The 26850-nt window shown below is 41.9% G+C and overlaps 1 long non-coding RNA gene across 1 annotated transcript in view; it reads left to right on the top strand.

The window, feature by feature from the left end:
• The window catches only part of LOC124804656, a 110058-nt gene extending 84211 nt beyond the window's left edge, over window positions 1–25847 (top strand). The window contains exon 6 of the long non-coding RNA XR_007017365.1: window positions 24763–25847. This is a non-coding gene — a long non-coding RNA (uncharacterized LOC124804656). The remainder of the gene's footprint in view (window positions 1–24762) is intronic.
• Window positions 25848–26850: the final 1003 nt, after the last annotated feature.

The following is a 26850-nucleotide window of genomic DNA, read 5'->3' as shown; positions in this document are numbered from 1 at the left end:
AAATAACACATCATTATGTATCAAATATCGGTTGGACAGAGGATGATCAGGTTGATCTGTGAGGCAAACTCTTACCTTATTTCATCGAGGGTCAGATTTCTGCAACATTGACATATTTCTATATAAGTCGATATAATACTGGTGATATAGCTTATCCAGCATAAGAAGTATTCGGTAATCATTCACATTCTCCACATCAGAGTTACATTCATTCAAGCCTTGAGGCAGATGGGACAAAGCTTAAGCAATGATGTTGTCTTTACCTTAATATATACAATTTCAAAGGAATAGTTTTGCAAAGATAAAGCCCAATGTGATAATCTCAGATGTACAAGCTTACATGTTAATAGAAATGTGAGAGCTTGATGGTCAGTATAAATTTTAGTGTGCTTAACATACAAATAATAATTGAATTTCTTAAAGGTCCACACTATAGAGTGTTTCAAGTTTTATCGTAGAGTATGTGCGTTCACGTTCACGAAGTGTGCGGCTCGCAAAACTAATAATTTTCAAATGTTCTTGTTCTCCATTCTTTACAACTTGAAACAAACAACAGCCTAAGCCATAGAATGAGGTGTCACATGTCATACAAAAATCTTAATCAAAAGCAGGGTGATCCAAAATGTTTGTGTTAATCAGAGAATGCTTAATACTATCAAAGTCTTTCTGACACTGGTCAGACCAATCCATATCTGATTATTTTTGAGTAGAGTCCATATATGTTTGCTGTTTAAAAGTTGGAGTGGTAAAAATCGTCGAAAGAAAGAACAAAATCCAAGGAATGATTTCAACTGCTTTCTAGTCCATGCACTAGAAAAATTCCTGAATGTGTCTAACTTACTTGGGTCAGCTTTAATAATATGTCCAAGATACTTACTTTTATTGCAAGAAAAATTCAACTTTTTGAGATTAGCTGTCACTCCAGCTTGTGTGAATTTATATAGAATCTTTTGGAAAGTATCAATGTGTTCATACCAAGTGTTACTAGCTATGAGCAGGTCATAAATGTAGTGAGTAACTGATTTAACCAATTCATCACCAAGTACAGTGTACAATGTGGTGATTAACACGCCTGAACTGACGTTCAGACCGAAGGGAAGGACAAAAAACTGATAGGTCCCCCCCCCCCCCCAATATAAATGCAGCATACTTTCTAGAATTCTGATTGGGACTTGTCAGAACGAACTGGTCAGATCTATCGTAGAAGTAGAACAATACTTAGAATCTAAAATTTTCTGGAGTTGCTCCTCTAAATTCTCAGGTTTCGTGTGAACAGATAAAATAATTTCATTAATTGCACGAGCACACAAAACAACTCTGATATTCCCATTGGGTTTCTTTACAACTAGTAAAGGGCTTCAGTAGGGTGACGTGGAAGGTTTGATAATTTTTCACTCTAACATTTGTTTCAACTCGTGCCACACAGCAGGTAGTTGGCATAGTAGAACATTATAGGTTTTGTGGAAGAAAATGTGGTGAGGCTTAACTTCTATTTTATACACATATGTGTTGATCACACCTGGTCGTTTGCTAAATACTTGTACATACTTGGACAAAACATCATTATGTTCATTATATTCACCATGTGTGACAGCTGTGGTTTCTGATAACTTATTACTAATTAAAGTTTTCAAGTCCTCAATCTCGGCATCAGGTGCGTGTGTCTGTGTATCAACGTCATTAGTGTCCTGTATTAACTGAATCTTGTACCGTGTACAATATTTATCGTGCTTCAGAGTCCTGGTATCCAGATCAATTGAAATTTCGCTGCCCTTATCTCTAAGTATACAGTTAAGTTGGGAGAAGTCAATAGTGCTGTCCTCCATGCACAATACATTTAAACCTAAAATACAATTAGAGACCATGTTTTGGTCGACGAGGAATGGCCATTGTACGATTCCATTACCTGCCTTGACTGTTGCAGATATCTGTTTCTTAACTCTAGAAAACGTATTATCTACGGGAGTTAAAACTTTACAGTTTTGGGCAGGATACTCTGGTACAGGTTGAAACTCACACACTTTCTTTGAAAAAATCATAGGACAAGACACTAACGGCCGCTCCTGTGTACAGAATAATAGTAGTGGAAATACCACCCTCAACACCAGTAGTTGAGGCCAAAACGATTCCATTGGTCGATGAACGACATTGTGTGTTCTCTTGTAACAGTTCATCAGACAAGTTTTCGTCATGATTATACCTTATGAGTAATAATAGCTGCTGCATACAACTGTCAGGTACATGATCATTGTGCCGTTACAAAGTGGGTGTGTCAAATAACAAATTGAAATTGAAGTTACCCCCCAATTCTCCCACAGCCACGACCTGGAGCACAGTAGTAACTTGTTTTTCGTTTCACGTCGTCACATTTGTAGTGGGTGCAGGCAAAACCGGAGATGGGGTATGGTTAGTTACTTCGATGATATTTAAGCCTAATTTACACGACGACACTAGGTTTTAGGCAACTGCGCTACCGGTCACTGCGATGCGCGCCGTGCGTTTGCGCAACTCGTCGGTGAAACTAAACAGTGTCGGCGTGTTCCAACTTCGGTGACACTAGTTGCATGAGTTTAGAGGTTATGTGTGTTCGTAGAGTGTAGACAAACTGATGTATGACGTGGGGAACGGAAAATAATGTTCGCGTTTTGGATATCTATGCTTTGCATAGGTATTTGTGGGACTTCAGTGTTGCTGATTATAAAAATAAGCAACATATTGCTGCTCCTAAGACCATCACGTGTGATCAGAACATAGATAGTTTGACAATATCTGAGCTGCAGGGCAAAATTTATTGAATTAGGAGGACATATGCAGCTGAATTAAGAAAAACACAAGCAAATGTAATTCTAGCTGTTAAAATGCTCTCGTCTACAAGACTAAAATCCCATCGTACAAGTTGGTCGACTCTTTTTTTTTAAGGAATATTGTTGACAAGAGGGAAGGCTACACAAATCACGAAGCTGAATTCTTTATTCAGTATTCATCTATTTAAAACGTCGCAACGGTGCTCCCTATTCACATATGTTTGAATTTTGAAATATTTCCACTGTACAGATCTATCTCCAAGAGAGTAGTTTGCAAACCATTCTCTTCTTAATGCGCCCTGCTTCGAATAATTACTGCTGTTAATGTCAATAAGCATTACTGTTAATGTCAATGATTATTGGAGTTAATGAAAAAGCGTCATCACCAACTAAAACCGCATCTTATAGCATGCCGATTGTTCTCGATTGTAATGCACGCAATGTGATGTGTAATTTCAGATCTGGCAATAGTGCTTCACGCTTTAAGTATCTTTATTCCTTATCGCATAATGAACTCTATTTAGAGGAAACGTGAGCAGTTCTGGTGACATACTAAGATAATTAAAAGAACTTCTTGGGTCTTCCATTACAAATTACTTCAGCAGGGATGCTGAGCAACCGAGCTGACGTCTTTTCGTCGTCCAGTCAAGAATCGAAACATGTTTCTTACTTGTTTCTTATGCAGCGATTCCACGAAACAAGCTTTACCTCCATCACAACTCGTGCGACGTGCAGCTGCCAAAACTTCGATTTCAGACATGACTCAGGAACCCACAAAACTACGAAACTGAAATGTATACTGGTTTCGCCGTGTATACAGCGGTCAGATCAAACAATCAGTTTTCGTTCCATACCTTCTTAAGCGTATCATATTTGTGCGTCACAAATTTAAGCAGACAGGAAACTATTTCTGCTGAACCTCTCCTTGCGGTGGATTCATCCTACAAATTAACGGTGATGTTTCCAGTACCAACGTCATGAATCGTGAAATTATACGACGAATCGTGAAATTATACGACGACCGTGGAATGAGTCAATGTAGAACAAAGTAAAACCTGTTGTAGGTCAACACATATAACATGTATATTGTTATTCCTCTTATCCATTTCCGTATCGTTTTTTAGGGCTTTGTATGCTTGGTCTGCAACGAATGATGCAACTGACTCTCAATTTCGATCTTGTGCTGTTCTATTTCATCTGAAGCTGCAATCATTTTGTTAAACAACAAATCGTACAGTCTGCAAGTATCTGATCTAGGTGTACCAAAACGCATATTAAAATCTGTTTGAAACACACTTTGATAGTGTGACCTGCTTATTAACTTATCAGGAAACTTTTCGGTAAACAACCGATACATTCTACAGAGGTTGAGATCGGGGTGCAGACATTCTTTTGAGGATTTATTCCTGCTGTAATGGCTCATCTGCTTTGGAAAACTCGATATGTGTTGCGGAATAAGAACCCTGTCGTTATTTGATATGGCATGTGGCCTATTGCAATGTTTTCCTCTACCGTCTTTAGGAGGTGGTTATTCCACCTTTTACTTTACGTTGCAGAGTCTGCATTCTTCGTTGGGTGATGGAGAATATGTCAAGCAATGTTTTTTGACACACTTCTTTTGAGTAAACTTTGTATTTGAAAGTAGTTTTTTTCCGCGAAGTATCGTCTGTCTTACCTCTCTTGCGCCTGGCTGGCACGCCTATTTCCATGGATTTTATTAAGTATATGGACTGCTCATCGTATGGTAAGGCATGATATTCTTCGTACAGCTTTAACTTCATTTCCAGGTTTATGTCCTTGCATCCTTCTTTTGAGCACACTTCTGTATTGCATACACGATCCTGAATCACGAAAACAATCACTATTACTACCTAATATTCGACTAGATTATCAAATTTCACATTCTCTTTTAATAATATAGCATTACTCAGACTGAGTATTCTATTTTTTCGCCAATGATAACTACAGAACTGTAGTTAATTTCAATCACGTTACATACTTTTACTGTAATATTTTCAGAAGATACACATAACATGTCATTAGAGCCATGTACTCTACAGGGCACGTCGCCGCTTTACAGGACACATATGCTTCTCTAAAGACATACACCTTTTTACAAAACCCATACAGCATTTTTCCACTCACCTGTGTTGGAGGCTGTGTCGCAGGAACTACCTTTCCTTTTCGTGATTTATGTTCCAGTCTAGCATCACGAAGCCTTTTCCTCTTAATATCCTGGCAACTACCAATGTTAATTTTCCTTTTCCGTGCATTATTTGCACGTTTCAAACCACTTGCGGTAAGCGTCACCTTGCTGCACTCCGCCATTCTTGTAACATACACCATTGTTGGCGCAGAGGCGCGAAAACTGTGCGCGTCTCGTCGCTGTTTAGTGCTGCCCTCGGACGGTGAACATGTCAATTATAACAGCAGGCGGTGCAGACTGCCGTATACAGCATTATTCCACACGATTCTACGAAATGTCAAAATGTGCCATACAGCGTTATTCGTGCGCACGCTTCAATTATGAAACCATCTGCGTGCAACTCATTCCATACAAAGAGTGGCCTAACCCAATGTCGTCGTGTAAACTAGGCTTTACACTTGGGTATTGTTTATTCCGGTCTCCGAACTGTGGCGGTCGTTGCGTGTTCATGTTTTGACTCACCTGCGGGTTTGTAGATGCATTCCAGTTCCGAGTTTGCATTTGCGGCGGCGGCAATTTCCACTGGCCTGTATTATTGTTTTGCTGCGGTGATGTCGCAGAGTTTTGACACTGGGCAGCGTAGTAGTTGTTACTCCAGATGCGTTGCTGGTTTGGTGGTGACTGATGGTTATTTATGTTTCTCTTAAAAATTTTGTTACCATTCTGATAATTATTATTACTGTTGTAGTTGCTGTTGTGCTGTCTCTTATTTGGATTGCCGCCAGTAGAATAAGAAGTCTTATAATTGCTATTTGTGCTGTGTTGAGCATGTTGGTTCTGTTGTGTATATACGTTTGCCATTTAAAGCGGTTGATTCTGTTGGCTTGCGTGTCCGACAGCAGCCTGAGCGCCGGAATTGGGTTGGCTATCCTGCATATTTTGCATGGCGCTGGTGTAAACATTGTAGCAATTGTTTCGCCGTACGGAACGCTGGTCCTCGTAAAGCATATCAACAAAATCGAGCACTGTGAGAAAATACTCTGCGTCGTTGTCTGGGATGTGCAGAAGTTTTTCTTTGATATTAAACAGTAGTCTTGCCTTCAATCCGCGGAGGGCGTCGCGCGTTGCAAGCTGTTCGCCAAGGAAACGTCCCATATTTACATATTTCTCAAAATACCGGCGCAAATTGCCGTGTTTAGGATTGAATTTTTCAGGATCCACAATCTGCCTACTAAGTCATTCCTGTACAGATTGCGACCAAAATTTAGATAAAAAGGCTCTCTCAAATTGTTCGTACATGACGCATCTGTCGGCTTCATTATACGCCCATACAGGTGCGTCGCCTTGGATATAACCGACAACGTAAGTTATCCTCTTTCGGTCACCCCACGCACGAGGAAATGCATTTCTGAAGGCTATAAGAAAGATGGCAGGATATTCGGTCTTTTTTCATGTACCGGGTGATCAAAAAGTCAGTATAAATTTGAAAACTTAATAAATCACGGAATAGTGTAGATAGAGAGGTACAAATTGACACACATGTTTGGAATGACATGGGGTTTTATTAGAACAAAAAAAAAAACACAAAAGTTCAAAAAATGTCCGACAGATGGCGCTTCATCTGATCAGAATAGAAATAATTAGCATAACAAAGTAAGACAAAGCAAAGATGATGTTCTTTACAGGAAATGCTCAATATGTCCACCATCATTCCTCAACAATAGCTATAGTCGAGGAATGATGTTGTGAACAGCACTGTAAAGCATTTACGGAGTTATGGTGAGGCATTGGCGTCGGATGTTGTCTTTCAGCATCCCTAGAGATGTTGGTCGATCATGATACACTTGCGACTTCAGGTAACCCCAAAGCCAATAATCGCACGGACTGAGGTCTGGGGACCTGGGATGCCAAGCATGACGAAAGTGGCGGCTGAGTACACGATCATCACCAAGCGACGGGCGCAAGAGATCTTTCACGCGTCTAGCAATATGGGGTGGAGCGCCATCCTGCATAAACATCGTACGTTCCAGCAGGTGTTTATCAGCCAGGCTGGGGATGATGCGATTCTGTAACGTATCGGCGTGCTTCTGACCCGTCACTGTAGCAGTTACAAAACCAGAATCACGCATTTCCTCGAAGAAAAAAGGCCGGATAACGGTAGATGTGGTAAATCCAACCCATACCGTGACTTTCTCGTCGTGCAATGGAGTTTCCACGACAGTTCTAGGATTTTGTGTAGCCCAAATTCTGCAGTTTTGGGCGTTGACAGACCCTCGGAGCGTGAAATGAGCTGCGTCGGTCCATAACACGTTACTCAACCAATCGTCATCTTCCGCCAATTTTTGAAACGCCTACACCGCAAATGCCCTCCGCTTCACTAAATCGCCAGGTAACAGTTCATGATGCCGATGAATTTTGTACGGATAGCATCTGACGGTACGCCTAAGTGCCAACCAAACAGTAGTGTAATGGAATGCTGGTGCGACGTGCGACTGCATGAGCGCTCACTTCCCCGTGCATGGACGAACCCGCTACAGTCTCCGGCCGGCTGGAGTGGCCGTGCGGTTCTAGGCGCTACAGTCTGATGCCGAGCGACCGCTACGGTCGCAGGTTCGAATCCTGCCTCGGGCATGGATGTGTGTGATGTCCTTAGGTTAGTTAGGTTTAATTAGCTCTAAGTTCTAGGCAACTGATGACCTCAGAAGTTAAGTCGCATAGTGCTCAGAGCCATTTGAGCTACAGTCTCCATTTCTTCCTGAACTGTCTCAGCAGCATTACGCCTTGTGCTCGGTCCGCCACTACGGGGTCTATCGTCTAAACAACCCGTGGCCTCGAACTCCGAAATCATTCTCGCCACAGCTGCATTTGTCAACGGACCTTTACCCATTCGATTCCCCTTCCTATGGCGATAGGATCGTAACGCTGAACTAGCACATTCTCCGTTCTGATAATAGAGCTTCACTAAAAGCGCCTTTTCAGGTAACGTCAACATGCTGCGACTGCTGGTGCATCTCATTCTCTCTCTTATTACAGCTTCATTTATACACGACTGTCATGTGCAGTCACTGATGTTTTGCTGTCCAGCGCCATCTGTCGGACATTTTGTGAACTTTTTTCTAGTGAAACCCCATGTCATTCCAAAGTTTTCAAATTTATACTGACTTTTTGATCATCCGGTATAAATGGCTGAAATTTTCTGTGTTTTATGAGGCTCTCCTCTTCCTTGGCATTATAGTAAAGTTTAGTTTCAGAATGATTACTGTAAGGTTCAACTGGCGAATGGCAAGGAAAATGTTGATAATTATCACGACTGCAATGCAGTGTGTCTCGTAGAGGTGCGTACTGTTGTGAGTACGTAGTATGCGGTGTGTATGCGTCATAAATGTACTTGTATTCATTGCCAAACTGTGTGTTTTGGGCCTGCCGCGGTGGTCTAGCGGTTCTGGCGCTGCAGTCCGGAACCGCGGGACTGCTACGGTCGCAGGTTCGAATCCTGCCTCGGGCATGGGTGTGTGTGATGTCCTTAGGTTAGTTAGGTTTAAGTAGTTCTAAGTTCTAGGGGACTTATGACCTAAGATGTTGAGTCCGATAGTGCTCAGAGCCATTTTTTTGTGTGTTTTGGTTGCTGTTGTACGTAATTGTCAAACTGTTTCGAGTGCGCAGACTGCGCTGCTTTACTGAATGCATGTTTGTTGTTGTTTATAAATTCCGCGACAGTGCCGTGGATAACAGCAGGTAATTGTAAGCACTCGTCAAAATATTTGTCTTTCTGCTCTACCCAACTGTGAAATTCTCAATTGGTGCATGAGAAATTATTGTCAGTGCGTAGTCTTACTTTATCAGAAAGCTGTTTTGTCAATGGTGTCAACTTGTTTTCGACATCGGCAATACGCGTTTTTATATCATCATGCACTGCCGGATAAGATTTAATCTGAGTAACTACAGAATCGCATGTTTTACTGAGATTGTTTACTTGTGCTTGGATATCTGTCACATCTTTATTAGTGTTTTCTTGTTGTAATGAAAGCTCTGAAAATTTCGCCTAGAGGTCTGACACTTATCCAGTCATTCTGTTATTTATCTCCTCAACACGGCTACACAAAGTGTCGTTTGACGTTTTAAGTGCAGCTAAATCTGATTTAATTTCATCACGTCGTGTTTTTATCTCATCATGAGCTGTTTTCAAAGTGACGCGTATAGACGTCATCTGTTGGTCGATACGTGCGTCGAAGTCCTGTTTATGTTGTGTCATTTGATTCATAATAGCATCGAACATTCTGGCAATACTAGTGATTTTTATTTATTTACTTACCCATCAAGTTCCGTAGGACCAAATTGAGGAGCAAATCTCCAAGGTCATGGAACGTGTCAGTACGTGAAATTACAACAAAAAGTAATAACAGATGTGCATATGTTCCGCCCCCGCCAAGTCGTTAGACATGTCGTTAGACACCCAAATGGGTTCAGAACTAGATTTAGGCATATTACTGGTAGACGATCTATTTTCTAAATTTGCGTCACCAGAATAGTCAATAATATGTCGATCGTTAGTATTCGTGTCAACCGAACGTCACTTTCATCATTTAATGGCATGTCAGAGTCGGATTGCGTCTGTGTTTGCAGTTTCTTGTTCTCCATCTTTGCTAATTGTTTTCTGGTCAGTACCACGCCACCCGTAATGTATGACGCAATGAAAATTTAAACTCGTTTGAGTAATCAGAATAAATGTAAAAATTAATCTCGCTGTGCGACAATGTTTGAACAAGAAAATTAATTGTCGAAAGTAATGGTCGAATTTTGAATACAGATGGCTCCATGCCATATTACGTCGTACAGAACTAAAGTCGGCCATATTGTGAACTGATAAAACTGTATTGTTGCACTGTATGAATAATGAAAATAATTTTTTAAACCACGATGTAGCTTAAAATCATTGCTACAGAAACGGAAAATTGTGATAGATCTACCAAGCAAGCTACGGTAATACAAAACGCTTGGACAAGACTGCTGATGTAAAGATGCTGTGCCTTACCTCGTATCCGCGACTGCAGCGTAATTTCAGGTGTCGACATACAACCCAGTAATTTGTCTTCAATGTATTCCGGTCTCGAGTACCGTTTGTAGTTTCCAATAAACATGTAACAAAAGGAAGACAATATAGTACATATAACAATGCGTCCAGACACGAGTCGCCAATTTAATTAATTTTTTTATTTTATTTATTTATTTATTTTTTTACTCATTTGTTCCTGGATCGAGACCATACAATGAATTATAGTAATGAATATTAAAAATAGAGATCAAACAAGTTTACGGATTGGTAAGATATGTTTCATACAAACTCTCGGCGCTTGAGCACGTCTTTTTCTGTTAATGGTCCATCCATGTAATTTTAACCGTGTTTCTTCTCTCTGTGTTTTCACTAAAATCCGACTTCGTAATAAGACAGCACCCGAAGACGACGGTAAATGGAGCTGGACGAATTTTACTTAAAGTGCGGAACCTTCTGCCATGCCAAGTCACCCAACAATCTTACAATGACTAAAGATACAATATAAAACATACATAGGTTAGTACTAACAATATATTCTGAAATAAAAACACAATTTAAATTATAACACGTTATGCAATTATGAGTGTCGTTTGGTTGCAACTCGTAAATAAAATAATGAAATAATGCAGTATTAATAGCGGTGTGCCACAGAAGTCCAATCTGGACAAGACCTAGAAAACACACGCTGACTCTTCCTCTTTCGTCAATAATATGACGATCAAAAATCTTCAAATGTTTCCAGCGGCTGCATACAATATTTACACAGCGTGGATTATATCTATGGCTCAAATTTTTCTTTATTTCGTTACTGATAATTACGTTTTTTGCTAATAAAAGCTCAGCATGCAAATGTGCCTTTAAACGTTGAAAATGTGTTTTTACCACGAAGAAGTATCCTCGTAACCTAGTGAATTTTGTAAGTGATCTATTTGGCTCTTGTAAATTGTTAAATAATTAATTTGATAGGGTAGTTCAAATGGACTATTTCCATTTATTTTTGATACCGAAATTGCTTCAGCTCTCCCTTTACCTCCAGCATTAGACAACTGGAATACAATATTATGAGGAGAGATGAAAACTTCTGTCTGCATGTTTCGAGACGTTGGTTCAGACACACAAACAGGAAGTAGCCTCTTGGAGGGACAGTGACAGGAAACGAGTCTGGAATTTCCCGATAAACATGATGTTTTGTTTCGGGCCGCGACATCAAAGGACGCCAACATCCGATCTGTGGTCGGTGATATTTAGCAACATGATCTCTAATTAGGACGCTGATCGGTTTTTGACCTCCGTGGCGGCGCCCCGACTACAAAGACACGCTTAGGAGACCCAAACGGTTGGGAGTATACCACTCTTCATTCCATTCCTCATTGATAATTACGTCATGGGAAGCAGGGTCGGGGGGGGGGGGGGAGGAGGGGTGCAGTTCTACAAAAGTGGGGAGGTCCTGTCTCCTGCAGATCAATTAAATAAAGAATATGCATCAGTATATTTTTGACACTGGTTTGAATTTCGTCTCGTGAGATCCTTCTTCTCCGGCACAGATGAAAAGTCTTTTTCCTGCCAATTTTTTCTTGGTGGTGGGGAGGGAGGGTGCGAGGGGGGTGGTCGAACGTCCTCTGGTAGTGGCACTGGGCACTAGCTCAGTCGATCCCTGCATAACAAGGTGAGCCCACAAACAAAAATTTTCCCACAAGACAACATCTCCAATCTGCAGCAGTGTGCAGTTACATAATTAGGACATGTAGTTGTTGGATGTGAGCTTTTCAAGTCAAATAAGAGATAAAGCCCCTGAAAATAGAATTTTATAGATAAACAGTAACTCCTTTACTTTGTAATTAGCGTTGACTTCAATTTCGTATCACGACTGAGTCTTTTCCCACCAATATCCAGATGGAGGAGGTGATAGAGAGTGGGCAATGAGGGATTTCCCAGAGGGAAAGGGTTTAATTAATTTATCAATTTAATTGATTAGTCAATTAATTTAATACCAAAAGTGTGCTTGTATCGGTGAGGGGGGTGGAGAGTGGCGTTGGGGATTTCCCAGAGGGGTGGGAGGGAGGAGGAGGAGAGGTATGGGGGGTTTCTTAGAAGCTTTGATTATCCCTGCAGGGGGTCATAAACAACCCTCAGGCGGTCATGAGATGAACCACATAGTAGAAGAGTAGGTTAAGGTCATAGTTCAATCAACTGTCACAATTTATTTAATTTTCGTATCAATTGGTATCAAAAGAGCACCAGAAACCCCTAATCCCACTACTAGCGCCCACTCTTCACACCAAATCAGGGTTTGGAAATTATGCTATACTCCCATCAGCCCTTTAAAATGACTGTCATCAACGGAAAATGCATGAAACAGCTACATTTTTATGAGGAAACAGACAAATGCATAGCAGCTGTACTTGACATGTGAAATTACACACCACTCTGCACTAACTCCATGAACAGAACACAGTCTTTTCCAAGTACACGGGGGACAATCATTGTTCGCATCTGTGACACACCACAAGTCGTAAGTCACACATGTCCTCTGGCTGGTGCTAATGAACAGTCACTTCAAGGCAAATATCTAAAGCCAGGAAGCAGAGGCAGCCAGATAATCTCAAAGATCTCCTGGCTAAAATGAATCTGTCTCAGGACATGGACGTACACGGTTCTTCTCAGGACCCTCCAGCTATAAACCTTGGACCGGTCATCAGGATATGTCAAATCAACGCTGAAGGCATAAGTAAATCCAAATGCCAAGTCTTTCAGAAGATTTTATCAAAATATAAAATCGATGTTGTGGTTGTTCAGAACAATCATACTGAAAATGAAAAGCAAATGAATGAGAGGGGAAAAATTCCTGGTTGAATTACTAGGAGCTATGTACCACCATGCTTACGGAGTGGCAACATACGTGACGATCTACAATTAAGAATGCACATCCATGCTCTGTATCTGATCTCAATGACATCCATGAAGTTACTGTAAAAATAGAAGAACTAACAGTAACTAATGTATACAAACTCCCAGCTATATCTTAGCCCCCAAAGGTCATTCCAGTATCACAACACCCCGCCATATACCTCAGAGATTTTAACAGCCACCATACTCAGTGGAAGTATAAAGAAAGTGATAGAAATGGTGAAGTCATTGTAAATTGGGTAGAAGACAATAGCTTACATTTGGTGTTTGATGCAAAGGATAAAGGCACGTTCGTTTCAGCACCTTGGAGACAGCAATACAATACCGAACTATGCTATGTAACAACTAATGAATGTAAATTGCCTCTCCAAAGTTCTCAGTTTGTATTACAAGCCTTTCCACACAGTCAACAATGACCAACCTTTATTGAAATAGGGACAAATATCCCACCCGTTTAATCCTTTCCACGACCTAGATGGAACTTTAGGAAAGCAAAGTGGGATGTATTTGCTAAAAATCTGGACAATTGTCTTGGCTGGATTCCCCTAAAAGCAAAAACCAATGAGAGGCCTACTGGAGCTATGATAAGTGCAGCAAAGAATGCAGTCCCTACAGGCTACTGGAAGCAATATACTCCAGGTTAGAATGAAACTACTGAGAAACAATATGATGTATCCAGAATGAGATTTTCACTCTGCAGCGGAGTGTGTGCTGATATGAAACTTCCTGGCAGATTAAAACTGTGTGCCCGACCGAGACTCGAACTCGGGACCTTCGCCTTTCGCGGGCAAGTGCTCTACCATCTGAGCTACCGAAACACGACTCACGTCCGGTCCTCACAGCTTTACTTCTGCCAGTATCTCGTCTCCTACCTTCCAAACTTTACAGAAGCTCTCCTGCGAACCTATCAGAACTAGCACTCCTGAAAGAAAGGATACTGTGGAGACATGGCTTAGTCACAGCCTGGGGGATGTTTCCAGAATGAGATTTTCACTCTGCAGCGGAGTGTGCGCTGATATGAAACTTCCTGGCAGATTAAAACTGTGTGCCCGACCGAGTTCGAGTTCGAGTCTCGGTCGGGCACACAGTTTTAATCTGCCAGGAAGTTTAATATGATGTATTTTTAAAAATCAGAGACCCAGAAATAGTGGATAACCTACCTCATAGCGATACAGCCAGGTGAATTAGGTGGACAGAGAGCGTTGAGTCACTCAATGTTCAAACATCAAGTAGAACAGCATGGTCTCTACGAAGGAAGTTGGATGGAAACAAAGTTAAAGTAAGGAGCAACACTCCAGTATCAGCTAATAGGATTGCTCCACACCTATCGTCCACATCAAGAGCACCAAAGGATAAAACTCGTACAAGATACATCGGATGTAAACTTAAATTGCTCAAAAATAACACGAAGGAACAATCTGACAACTCAAGAACTTTGTCGATACCTGAAATTTCTGCTGCTCTTAAAGCTCTAAAACCCAGAAAGGCATTGGGAAGTGACAGAATCCACCCAGAATTTCTTTTGCGCAGTTGGAAGTATGCTAAAAGATGGCTGGCGGATTTCTGCTCTGATACTATGATAGCTGATTCAGTCTCACAAAAAATGAAGCAACAAAAAATCATAGCAACACTCAAGCCCAGCAAGACACCAAACCAGCCTAAGAACTACCACCTAGTCGCACTATTGAGCACTATTTATAAGTTCCTTATAAGAATTCTGTGCAACTGGATTAGTCCAGTGATCTTCCAGAACCTTCCTCTTGAGTCAGCTGGATTCCACCCAGGACAGAGCTGCGCTGATCAAGTCTTATCCTTAACAACATTTATTGAAGCAATACCAAATGAAGCAGAAAACATCAGTTTCTTTCATCGCTCTAAGTGCAGCATATGATACAGTTTGTAGGCACTGACTGCTTTACAAATTATTGCAACTTGTCCCAATGCAAAAGGACAACAAAACTAATTGACAACATGTTAACTGGTAGGACATTTACTATAACTACAGGAAAAGACGCTAGCTGCCCAAAAGTATTGAACTATGGCTTTCCCCAGGGATCTGCCATTGCTCCTCTCTTGTTTAATCTATATATAACTGATATCCCTCCAACACAGTCCAGGAAGCTTCGTTATGCAGACGACTGCGCAGTAGCTGCCCAACACAAAACTTCTGAAAAAACTGAGGAAATCCTAACTTCTGATCTACATATCTGAAGCCACTATTTCCGCAAATGGATGTTACGTCCAAACTCAAATAAAACTGAAGTTCCATGTTTTCATCTGTCCAATAGATTGGCACACAGAGCCCTCGATGTCTGTCTTGAAGGATACGAACTTCATCATAATATGCACGCATAATACCTTGGCATCACATTAGATAGGACACTTGCTTTTATGGAGCACTTGACATGAACGTCTGCTAAGCTCAAAACCAGAAACCACATTCTCCGTAAACTCTGCGGCTCTCGTTGGAGATCGTCACCAGACTCTCTCGTGGTATCAGCACTCGGTTTGGTATATCCAGCAGCAGAGTACTGTGCGCCTGTCTGGCTTAATAGTGCACACGTAAGAAAGATAGACGTACAACTTAACGAAGCCATGCACAATCTTAGTGGGTCAATACAATCTCCCACAGACTGGCTACCTATCTTGAGCCACATTCCACCTCCTGATACCAGACGAGAGAGCGTGCTATTGCGCGAATACCAGAAGTTTGCTAATAACACCGACCTTCCAATAATGGACGACGTATTCCCTGCGGAGCGAAAAAGACTAAGATCGAGTCATCCCGTTCTCATCACAGCCAGGACTCTCGTGGAAACTGAATTCAATCCCATCGATGAATGGAAACGCTGCTGGCAACAAAACTGTTTCCCACGATGCCTAAAGCAGCCCTGCATCCAGAAGACCCCCCTGGATTCGACAAGGCACAGGCAATTTGGACTATCTTGAACCGCATCTGAGCAGGCCATGGACAATGTGCCGACACTCTCAACAAGTGGACCAGATCTTCATCACCATCCTGTGACTGTGGAGCCGAACGACAGACAGTTGCTCATGTTTTATCGATATGTCCCGCATGTTCCTACTAGGGTCCTTTCGAAGATTGCCTCACAGCGACGAGTGAGGTTATAAAATACATAAAAGACCTTGATATCCATCTATAGCTGTTGTTATTTGTGACATTTTATGCTGGAGAGCTGTGCTTAAATGTTGATGTATAGTAATTTGTAATCTTTATATGTGTATTGCCATATGATAAATAAATAAATCCAAACACAACAATTGTGTAGCAAATGTATACACAGTGTTTGCAATACTTCACAAACCCTTGTCACTAACTTAGAAAAGAAATTTGAAATATTTTATGTAAATCACATGTGCTAACAATTCTGAAGTATTTATCCAGCATATGGTATCCATACCAAGAAGGTATCTTAAAGAGAGAAATGATCACTGAACATAAACACATTCCAAGGGTTACACGGTTCTGCGTTTAACCATGCTATAATGCTAGAGCTGTACAGTTTTCGACCTATTAGCTGTGTGGAATGCGTCGTTGTTAATATTCCAATGCAAGAAATGTATTTTCAGCGCATGACATACATTTTCCCTGCAAGTTTCTCTCCAATAAACTGTAGTGACAAACTGTAAGGTGATAAAACAAGTACCTTGCACACCAAAGAAGACATCGATTCTTTAAAACGCAAACACTACATAGGTTTCCGGCGGTGCACGACGTCTGCTGTTTATGAAGTTCAAGCCCGATTATGGTTCAGAAATTAGATATGTTCACAATAGTCCTATAAAATGAGCGTCAGCAACTGAAAATGCATATGAAGTAACAGCGACATCTTACGAGGAAATAAACAGTACGACCAGTAGACAGAGGAGACGTAGCACTCTTATCGCAGTTTATCACTGACCCTGGTAGCCTTCCTTTTGCACACACAAGTCATGGTCCGATGTTAGTCTGTATTGCTGATGTGCGGGATAATATGGTCCTTTCGCCTTGACACCACATCTCTAGAATGTCTCCTCTTTCTACTGTTAAGGTGTGTATGTGTTGCATGAGTCCACTCCAGAACACGCAGTTTTATTGATTTTGATCAGTACTCATTTCACGGTATTTTTTCTCTAATTTCATGTGCTCGTGTCCTCAGTCAGTTTCCCTAATTTTGCTAAGTTTTCGTGGTTTTACATATTTCATCGTATTTCCCTCAATTTTACATATTTCACATTAATTTTTCGTGATAATACCGGATCTTCCTCGAATTTTAGCAATTTTATGTCTTTTTTCATATTTTTTCGACGGTTTTCCATATGTACGAGGAATATTCGAAAAGTAAGCTACGATTTGTCGCGAAATGGAAATCACTGTGAAAATCAAGAATGTTTTCTTTGTAATTGTAAGCTACATCTTACAGCTGCTTCTCTACATAGTCGCCCCTCCGACTTAGACATTTGCCGATGCGTTGTACCAATTTCCCAATACCCTCGTCATACAAGGCAGCCGCTTGTGACTTCCGTCAATTCTATACGCTCGTCTACAGCTCGTAGTCTGTGCCAAAATTTAGTCCTCATATCCAGCGGTTCATGTCAACAGAGATGAAACTCAGAATGAACCAATAACGGGCTGCTCCAGGAGCATCTTCATCGCCCAGGCAGAGTGCGGTAGAGAATTGTCATGAAGAACGAAACACATGACAGCTATGTTATATGCGCTGCACGCCATCAGGCGAAATCTCTCACTACCTGGCGGAAAGCACTGTTCTCTAGGCATCGTTACGTGTTCACTGTGCGCTCAGAATTGAGAAGAGCAACGTGCCGTGATCGACGGGTATACTGGAGACACTACCCAACATTTCTGTACAAAACTTCGTCCGATTTTCAGAGTGGTTTCCATTTTGAGACCGCTCGGAACTTACTTTTCCAATAGCCCTCGTATATGGTCATATTGCTGACATACTCTTGTATTTTTTAATTTCCTAGGGGAATATTCACGTCTCTTATACACCAACCTACTAAAAAATACTAAGACTTCCCCTCTTCTCGATGATCCAGATGTTTGCATTTTGGATAGGACAATCATGAAAAGATAGTAACAGTTGCTTCATATCTATATGAGGCTCTATGAGTGGTGCAGATGATGGGTGTATTGGAAACTCGAAGTCTGGAAACAATTTCGTGAACTGCTCCAACCCATAAGAAAACTAGTCTGCAGACTCATGTAGTGCTGCACTTGATGGAAACTCAAAGTCTGGAAACAGTTCTACATGTTCATTTGACTTCCATTCCATCGTGTAGGAATCTGCAACAGGGAGTTGACATGTGTACAGAGTTGATTTCTGTTGCTGCTCAGACTTTTCTCCCATAAGTGTATGCTGTTATTGCATGTGTCTCATTATTTCTGTTTATACCTTTCAACTCTGATACATACCCACAACCCTGTCAGGACATCTACGAACCATAGCGTTCGAGTATTTATTTTTATTACCCTAGTAATGAGTTACTCGTTAGTCTACAGTGTGTTGACTGCAGGTAACTTCCTGGACTGTAAGAGCCTCTCTTCTCTCTCCCTCCCTACGGTGTGTGTCTCCCTGACAGTCATTTATACAGTCACCATCCGACTAATGTGTTGTTCTATCTCGTATATAAGCATGGTATTCACGAAGTACTATCTCCCTCCGTCCAACGGACATCTAGAACACAAAACAGTGTGATTGGGGTGGTTGTGGGCCATCATCATGGATGTTTAGAGTATAGAAGGATGTGTGACACGCCCAGTAGATCGCCTTTGATGATTGTTATCTAGACAATCTTGTTACAATTATTGGTAATACAATATATCAAGATGTTATGCTCTTTAGCAGGATGCCTTTAAATGTGCTTACATCCGCTGCAGGACCGTTTCGCGAAGAGTATTTCGGTATTTGCAGAGCTGTAGCACTGTCGAAAATAACATACAAGTGGTTGAAATCGAGACTTCGCGATTGGTAATATGCGCTCAGAGTCTCTATGTGTAAGTGTGTAGAGTTGACAGCGGTGTTTTATTGCGGTTTGAACGCATAACTTGCTAACTATTCATCTATAAATGATGCTGCCAAGGAGATGCACTCTATAGATAGAGAGAGAAGGGAGACTCTTATGGTCCAGTTTGCTACCTGCAGTCGACACACTGTGTCGACTAAAGAATGACTTATTACTAGGGTAATAAAAATAAATACCTGAACGCTATAGTTTGTGGATGTCTTGGCAGGGTTGTGGGTATGTATAAGAGTTCGACGGTGTAAACAGAAATAGCGAAGCACATCTGGTACGCAATAAGAGCACATACTTATGGGAAAAATCTGAGCGGCAACAGGAATCAAGTCTGTACACATTTCAACTCCCTGTTGCAGATTCTTACACGATGTAGTGGAAGTGAAATGAACATGGAGAACTGTTTCCAGACTTTGAGTTTCCATCAAGTCCAGCACTACATGCGTCTGCAGATGAGCTCTCTTATGGGTCGGAGCAGTACACGGAACTGTTTCCAGACTTCGAGTTTCGAATACATCCGTCATCTGCACCACTCGTTGAGCCTCGTATAGATACGAAGCAACTGTTACAATACTTTTCATGATTGTCTTATCCGAAATTGGGTCATGGGAAAGAGGGGAAGTCTGGATTTTTTAGTAGGTTGGTGTATAAGACACGTGAATGTTCCCTAGGAAATTAAACAATGCAAGGGCATGTCAGCAATATGACCATATACGAGAGCTATTGGAAACGTAAGTTCCCCACGGTCTCAAAACGGAAACCACTGTGAAAATCCGAAGAAGTTTTGCACAGATGTCGATATTTCCGCCGTGTACCAACTTTGGTTTGTTGCATATAGTTCCCAGCTAGGGGGTCTGGAGGTAGTCGGTCGGTTGTTGCGGACTAGGGAAGTTATCTCCGCGCGGTGCAGTGCAGGTTGAGCAGTGCTCGCTCCCAACTATGCGTTTTCGTGAATTTCGCTATCTATCAGTGTTTGGTTTCCCGCCCTTGTTGCGGTTGTCGTGGATCTTCTTTCTTCTACATGTGGCAGCAGTGATGTGTATCGACATTTGCGCCGTGTACCATCTTTGGTTTGGTGTAAATAGTATCCGGCTAGGGGGTCTGGAGGCAGTCGGTCGGTTGTGGCGGACGAGGGAAATTATCTCCGCGCGGCGCAGTCGGCTGGGGCCTTTGGCAGCCCCTGTGCAGTGTCGGAGCGTGTGTGGAGCTGTCCGATCGCTACGAGCTTCATGGTTCACCGACCCAGGTCGTCAAAGTTGAGTAGTGGTTTCAACTACACAAGCCACATCCATTCATGTTGTGGTGGTTCGTTTCGGTGGTTTGCTGTTGGGGAGGCTTTCCTGTGGGCAACACCGAGTGTTTCTACTGCTGAAATTTAGCCACCATGTGGTGCAATTAACTATTTTGGTCGACTACAATTTGAGTGCACCAGTGGAATTTTCTGTCTTGTGGCCGTTAGTGTTCTAGTTACCTACCCTGGGCACTGACGTAATTTGAGGCAGTGTTCTTTTGAGTGAAGTTAACTATATTACCATGTTTCAAATTCAAGTGTACCAGCAGAATTTTCTGCCTAGTGGCCGTTAGTGTTCCGGTTACCTGCCCTGGCCACTAACATAATTTCAGGCAGTGTCCTTCCCTCACCTGTTATCGCTGTCCGTCATGGTGTGTACCTCTTGGAAGCCACGGGCGTCGGGAGGTAGCAGGGTGCGACATAGGGGCCGATTCTGGGTTATCCACATCCGTGGGAGTTAGCAAAAGGGAACCTAGGCGTTGTTTCAGATGCGGTAGTTCAGCTCATTTGGTACGCTCTTGTGATCAGCGTCGTGCTCTTAGAGCTAATAGGTGACACCGGGTTGGTATGCGAACCCGGGTTCCAACCTTTAGGCCTTGGTGTACTCGCATAGTCACACTCGCATCATCCATTTTGCCTTATGTTTGTTCTCGGGTAGGTGGTGAGTCCGTCAGCGCTCTCTTTGATTCTGGTAGTTCCGTGTCATTATTGAATTTTGAATGGTTTTTGGAATTTGGGCATCTTACTAAACTTCATTTGGTCCCGTCCCCGGTGCAGAGACGTCGGGTGGCCAATGGCCAGGTGTTACCTTTGGAGGGTCGGGTCTGTGGGAGTGTATAGGTTGCCGGCTTTTCCTGGCCTGTATCTTTAGCCTTGGTTAAAGGATTGCCTGTTAATCTGATATTGGGGTGCGATTTCATTTATAAAACCGCCCTCATTTTGGATTATTTCGGACGCACCTTTTCCTTTAGGTTCTCTCCTGCCGAGAAGTTTGGCCTTTGCAAGTGCGCTAAACCTGGTGCATGACGAACTGCCGGGACCTTCGGCGTACAGGTGGCAGCTAATCAATTCGATCGGGCCCACCCCTTGTCTAGTCAGGCGCCTCAGTTACGCGATTTGTTGCACAGTTTTTCTCAATTGCTCAGCGATAACTTGGGTGTCACCAGTGTTCTTGAATATCATATCCGTTTGTCCGATGACACCCCGGTTAGGCAATCTCCATACTACCTCTTATCCCCGAAGGTTAAGATACTCAAGACTAAGATATCTCAGATGTTGGAACAAGGAGTCATCAGACCCTCTACTTCTGCTTATGCTTCTCCAATTTTTCTTGTACCTAAGGATCAGGGGCGTAATTTTAGACCTGTTATTGGCTACCGGCGTTTGAACGCTAAGGTTGTACTCGAATCAGTACCCTTGCCGGATTTGCTTAATTCTTTTACCTGGTTTGCCGGCGCTAATTGGTTTACTGTTCTTCATTTGAATCAGGCCTATTATCAGATTCCGTTGGCTGAGGAATGTAAACATGTCACCGCCTTTTGTACTGATTAGAACTTGTTCGCGTTTAACAGAGTCCCCTTTGAGTTAGCTACCGGAGCGGCGGTGATTACTCGTTTGTTGGATAATATTCTTGGGGATTTGAAGTTAGTTTGTGCCTATAATTATTTGGACGACTTGGTTACCTATAGCCGTTCGTTTGAGGATCATTTGGAGCATATCCGGCAAGTTTTTTTGAGGTTACAGCGAGCTGGTCTACCTGCTTATGCGCTCTCCAACTTCCATGTACTTATTCTTATTTGTCTGACAAACCCTATTCTCAGGGCTATATTTTATTTGGACTAATGGAGCTATGCAGATGTTTGTAAAAACGACAATGACATATCACTCCATGTTAATGTAATACTGCCGCCTTCTGAAGAAGATAGATTTAAATCTATCGAAACCTAGGTAAAGATTACTTCATCCTTTGCAACTGGTCGGCTGTTTTTAGTCATACTACCTGTTAAACCTAGTAAAACTACACTAGCTAGGCGAGAGGTATCCTTCTTGGGCCGTATTGTCTCAAGTCAGAGTATTCGCATTGGCCAAGAGTAGACGAAAGCCCTGCGGGCATTGCCTCCTCCTGCTGATAAGCGGGGAATCGCTAAATTTATAGGCACGACGAATTACTTTGGACGTTTTGTGCCGAATTTTGCTCAGTTGGTGGCACCCGTAAATTAGTTACGCCGTAACGTCGTGCGTTTTGAGTGGGGACCTGCCCAGGAGCATATTAAGACTGCGACAGCCAACCCGTCGGTTCTTGGGGTACCCGATTTTAGCAAGAGGTTTATTGTGCAGACTGATGCTTCTAATGCCGGTATTTCAGCTGTTCTCCTCCAAGAATTTGAGGGGCTTACGAGTCTCGGCGGTTAACAGATGCCGAGCTTAAGTACTCTGTCTGAGTGCGAGGCTTTGGCCGTTTTGTTCGCATTACGGAAGTATCGGTTCTACCTTGAGCATCGGGTTTTCCAATTGGAAACAGACAATCAAGCGTTGAGCTAGGTACTGGCGAGGCCGCGTAAGACTGGTCGTATTGCCAGGTGGGCAGTACGTATCTCGGTATTTCAGTTCGAAGTTAAACATGTGAAAGGTTGTGAAAATGTCTTGGCGGATGTTCTCCGCCGGATATTTACCGAAGACGTGTCTAGTCAGGGAAGCAAGCAGGTAGACTGTTACAATCTTAATTGTATGGTGTTAGGTGAAATTCCCCTTCTGTTTCAAGACACTTCGCACCATCATCATCAGGACCCTGTGTGGGCTGCTATTAAGCAACGTGTGTTGGCCAGAGAGCTCTCGGAAGAATATGAGATTCAGAGGGGGATTCTTTGCAGGAAGGTGGGCATTGATAAGCAGTTTAAGATCTGTTTGCCTGCTACCTTGGTGCGTCCGGTCTTTCTTTATTTTCCTGATTCATTGATGGGCGGCCATTTAGGGACTTACAAGACGCTCCAAAGGATCAAGGAGCATTTAACTTGGCCCTATATGGACCATCAGTTTACACAAATGGTAGCTCAATGTCGCTTGTGTAGCATAGCCAAACCCAACAATGCCCTTCAACATGGTTGGTTGAGTTCTGAACGAGAGTCCTCTCCCATGCACAAGCTCTATATTGATTATTTGGGCCCTTTGCCTTGGACCAAAAGGGGTCATCGATATGTACTCGTTATGATTGATGCATTTTCTAGGTTTACTTGGCTCCTTCAGAGCCGCAACGTTGCCGCTACCACCTCGATTAATCACTTGACTAGTGTCTTTAGTGTTTTCGGGCCGCCTAAGCAGTTGGTTAGTGAAAACGCTCCAGCCTTTCTTTTGGGCCCCTTTAAGGCTTTCTGCTTTCAGAATGGAGTTAAGCATGTCACCAGGGGTCCTTTGCGGAAAGGGTCAATCGAAACTTCAAGTCCGCATTGATCATTTATCATCAGAAAACGCCCAGCAAATGAGACTACAGTCTTCCCTGGCTCAGTTTTGCTTTAATACTGCCATTCATGAAGCCTCGCGAAGTACACCTGCATCCTTGATATTGTATTTTAATCTTGTTGATTTTTAAGATTTCTTGTTGTTAAACGTTCTGGCCTTCTGCCTTTAAAGGTATATGGTAACATATTCTAAAATTTTAAAATTTAATTGTGGCCCTCAGCCATTTGGATTGCACTTTGCATATGTTTGCTGTTTTTTTTTTTAATTATTTTATTGCTATCTTAACTGGATTTTTATCTTGTTGATTTGTTAAGATTTCTCGTTTGGAGGCCTTCAGCCGTGAAAGAGTTGCAATCGGTAATGATTCGGCTATGTGCCGCTTTGGTTGTAAAGGTTATTAAATTATAATAAATGACAATTAGAAGGAGAAACTGACCTCAACCTTTGGTCCTTTCCACTATCCTACTACCTGTTCTGCCCGGTGGGTTTAGTGGGCGTATCAAATACTGCAGAAGTGTTAGCACAAGTGAATTACATAAAATATTTCAAATTTATTGTATAAGTTAGTGACAGGTGTTTGTGAACTACTGCAAACCCTGTGTACACATTTGCTTGACAGCTGTTGTGTATGGAAAAGACTGTGTTCTGTTCATGGAGTTAGTACAGTGTGGTGTGTAATTTCACATGTCAAGCACAGCTGCTACGTATTTGTCTGTTTCGTAAAAAAATTTAGCTGTTTCATGCATTTTTCGTTGATGATGATCATTTTAAAGGACTAATGGAGTATAGCATAATTTCCAAACCGTAATCTGGTGTGAAGTGTGGGCACTATACACCTCCAGAATCTATGTAGCGCATGTATAGCAAAGAACCTATTTTATTCCTTTGGTCTAGAATGTAGTAACTTTTTCGCCTTAAAGTTTTTCACAATAATGATTGAGGTACAAAACTTATGGGGTGGCTATATGTGACGTGTTGGGAATATATTTCCATATGAGTAATGTATCAGAAACCCGCACTGCTTTCACATAATAATGTGTTTAATTGCAGAACCCTGTTGTTCTAGCATAACAACAAGCGACAGCATGAAGATGAAGAACGCAGGAGCAGAGAAGGCTGTGAGACGAAGTCAGCCAATAGTCTGCTGACTAGGACCACGTCACAACCGGACGGCCTCTATCCGAAGAGAATATAAGCGCCACTCCAGCCAGCCTTGGCCGGACGGTAGAAAATGGACACCAGTAGACCTGGACAAGAAACCACATTGTACATAGCAAAAGACATTTATTATTTGCATGTCGCCCAATGATTTTGACAACTCGTTGTAAACCAAAGTATTATCAATCTACTTTATTGTAATGGAAACCATTAATGTGATTTGCTTGAATTGTTGTGTAGCTATCTGAGAAGGCAGCACCCTTTAGTCATCCTATAACAGTGTAGCCAACTTAAGGGTTTTCCCCCCAAATTTAGGTGGAAGATAGATGGAAAGGGTTTCTTTGTAGGGGCTTCATTTTTATGGGAGAATTTATGGGGGCACTCTGATAGAAAGACAGAAAGTGTGCGCGAATGACAGCAGTTGAGATCATGGAAACTAAAGCAAAGGAGTGTGCACAGCATGCTTCAGCACTGGACACGAAATGCCTACCTCTTGTGGTCGGCAACATCTAAGACGCATATATATTAAGACGGGGCTATGATGGGAAAGGTTTACTCTATCTCCAAGGCAACGGAAAAGAGCTTCGTACCGCGCAAGCGCTGAACCGTATTGTACTGCTATTGGTGGATGTTGCCCATCTTCGCGCTGCTCGCGGCAGAACACGGAACTATCGAAAGAACGGATTTCCAGTATACTGGTGCCACGTATTCTCCTGTCCTGTGCACACTACTTCACTCTAGTCTCCTTCATTCCATTCTACTCTTTAAAATCACAAAGTAAGTTATAATTGTCTTCCTAATGTACCGCGAAATGAACAAGAACATCAATGAATAACAATTGGTGCTTATATTCATTCTGGAATGCCAAAAGAAAACACGAAACGATATCAACAAAAATATGTGAAATGTTGGGAGACGGATACAGAACTCAAAGGTTTGCAGCCAAGCATTTTTTTAATTGGTATAAAAATTGTACATAATATATCGCATTCTAGTCGAAATATTATATTCTCCTGGTCATACTCTGTCCCAGAAAAAGAATAACCGAACATGATCACGGAAAATCTAAATTGAAAAGTAAAATAAGGTTAGGGAGATAACCTAATTTCCACAGTCAGATTATGTCCGCCGCTCATTGTTTTGCACCAATATGTAATGAATAGTCATGTAAATGTTGATTCTTTCGATAAATATTTATTATGCAAGAATTTCTTCAAATCTTCCAGACCAGGAGACCAGCCAAGATTTTCGCAACATTTTCTTGAAAATGGTAAAATAGATTAAGTACGTCAGTTGTAATTGTTTCAGTTCAGTTCTTGGAATGCCTTTGAACAGCAGCTTGATTTGGCAGTGACTGACTATTGCTTCCAAATACTGCACATTAATTTGGAACCTACGAAGTTGCTCAGAGATATATTTTTGATATTCAAAAGTTTAGTGCAAAAACTTATTGTACTATCGAGCCTACGGAAAGTGAGTGACAGTGAATTAGCGGTTTTTGATTTCGAATCCCATGTAATGCATACTTCCACAATGGATTTTGGCTAAGAGTTTCATTCCATTGCTCAAAATATCGACGAAAAGGAGTTACCAGATGTCAAAGAACTGTACAAGAAATTTCTCTGTACTTTGGGGCGAGAAATTCAGCCGGCCGGAGTGGCCGTGCGGTTCTAGGCGCTACAGTCTGGAACCGAGCGACCACCACGGTCGCAGGTTCGAATCCTGCCTCGGGCATGGATGTGTGTGATGCCCTTAGGCTAGTTAGGTTTAATTAGTTCTAAGTTATAGGCGACTGATGACCTCAGAAGTTAAGTCGCATAGTGCTCAGAGCCATTTGAGCCATTTCGAGAAATTCAAAAAAGATTGCCAGATAATTTGTCTATTCTGAAGACGATGACCAATCTTCACCCTCAAGTTGCATTGTCTCAAATAAAATAGAGTGCGTCTGGAATTTTCATTAAAATTTACAGAAAAAATAAGTCGTGGTCAAATGTAA

Source organism: Schistocerca piceifrons, chromosome 7, assembly GCF_021461385.2.
Source record: "Schistocerca piceifrons isolate TAMUIC-IGC-003096 chromosome 7, iqSchPice1.1, whole genome shotgun sequence".
Lineage (NCBI taxonomy): Eukaryota > Metazoa > Arthropoda > Insecta > Orthoptera > Acrididae > Schistocerca > Schistocerca piceifrons.
The sequence above is the reverse complement of the archived record's forward strand: the minus strand, read 5'-3'. Positions and strand labels throughout refer to the sequence as shown.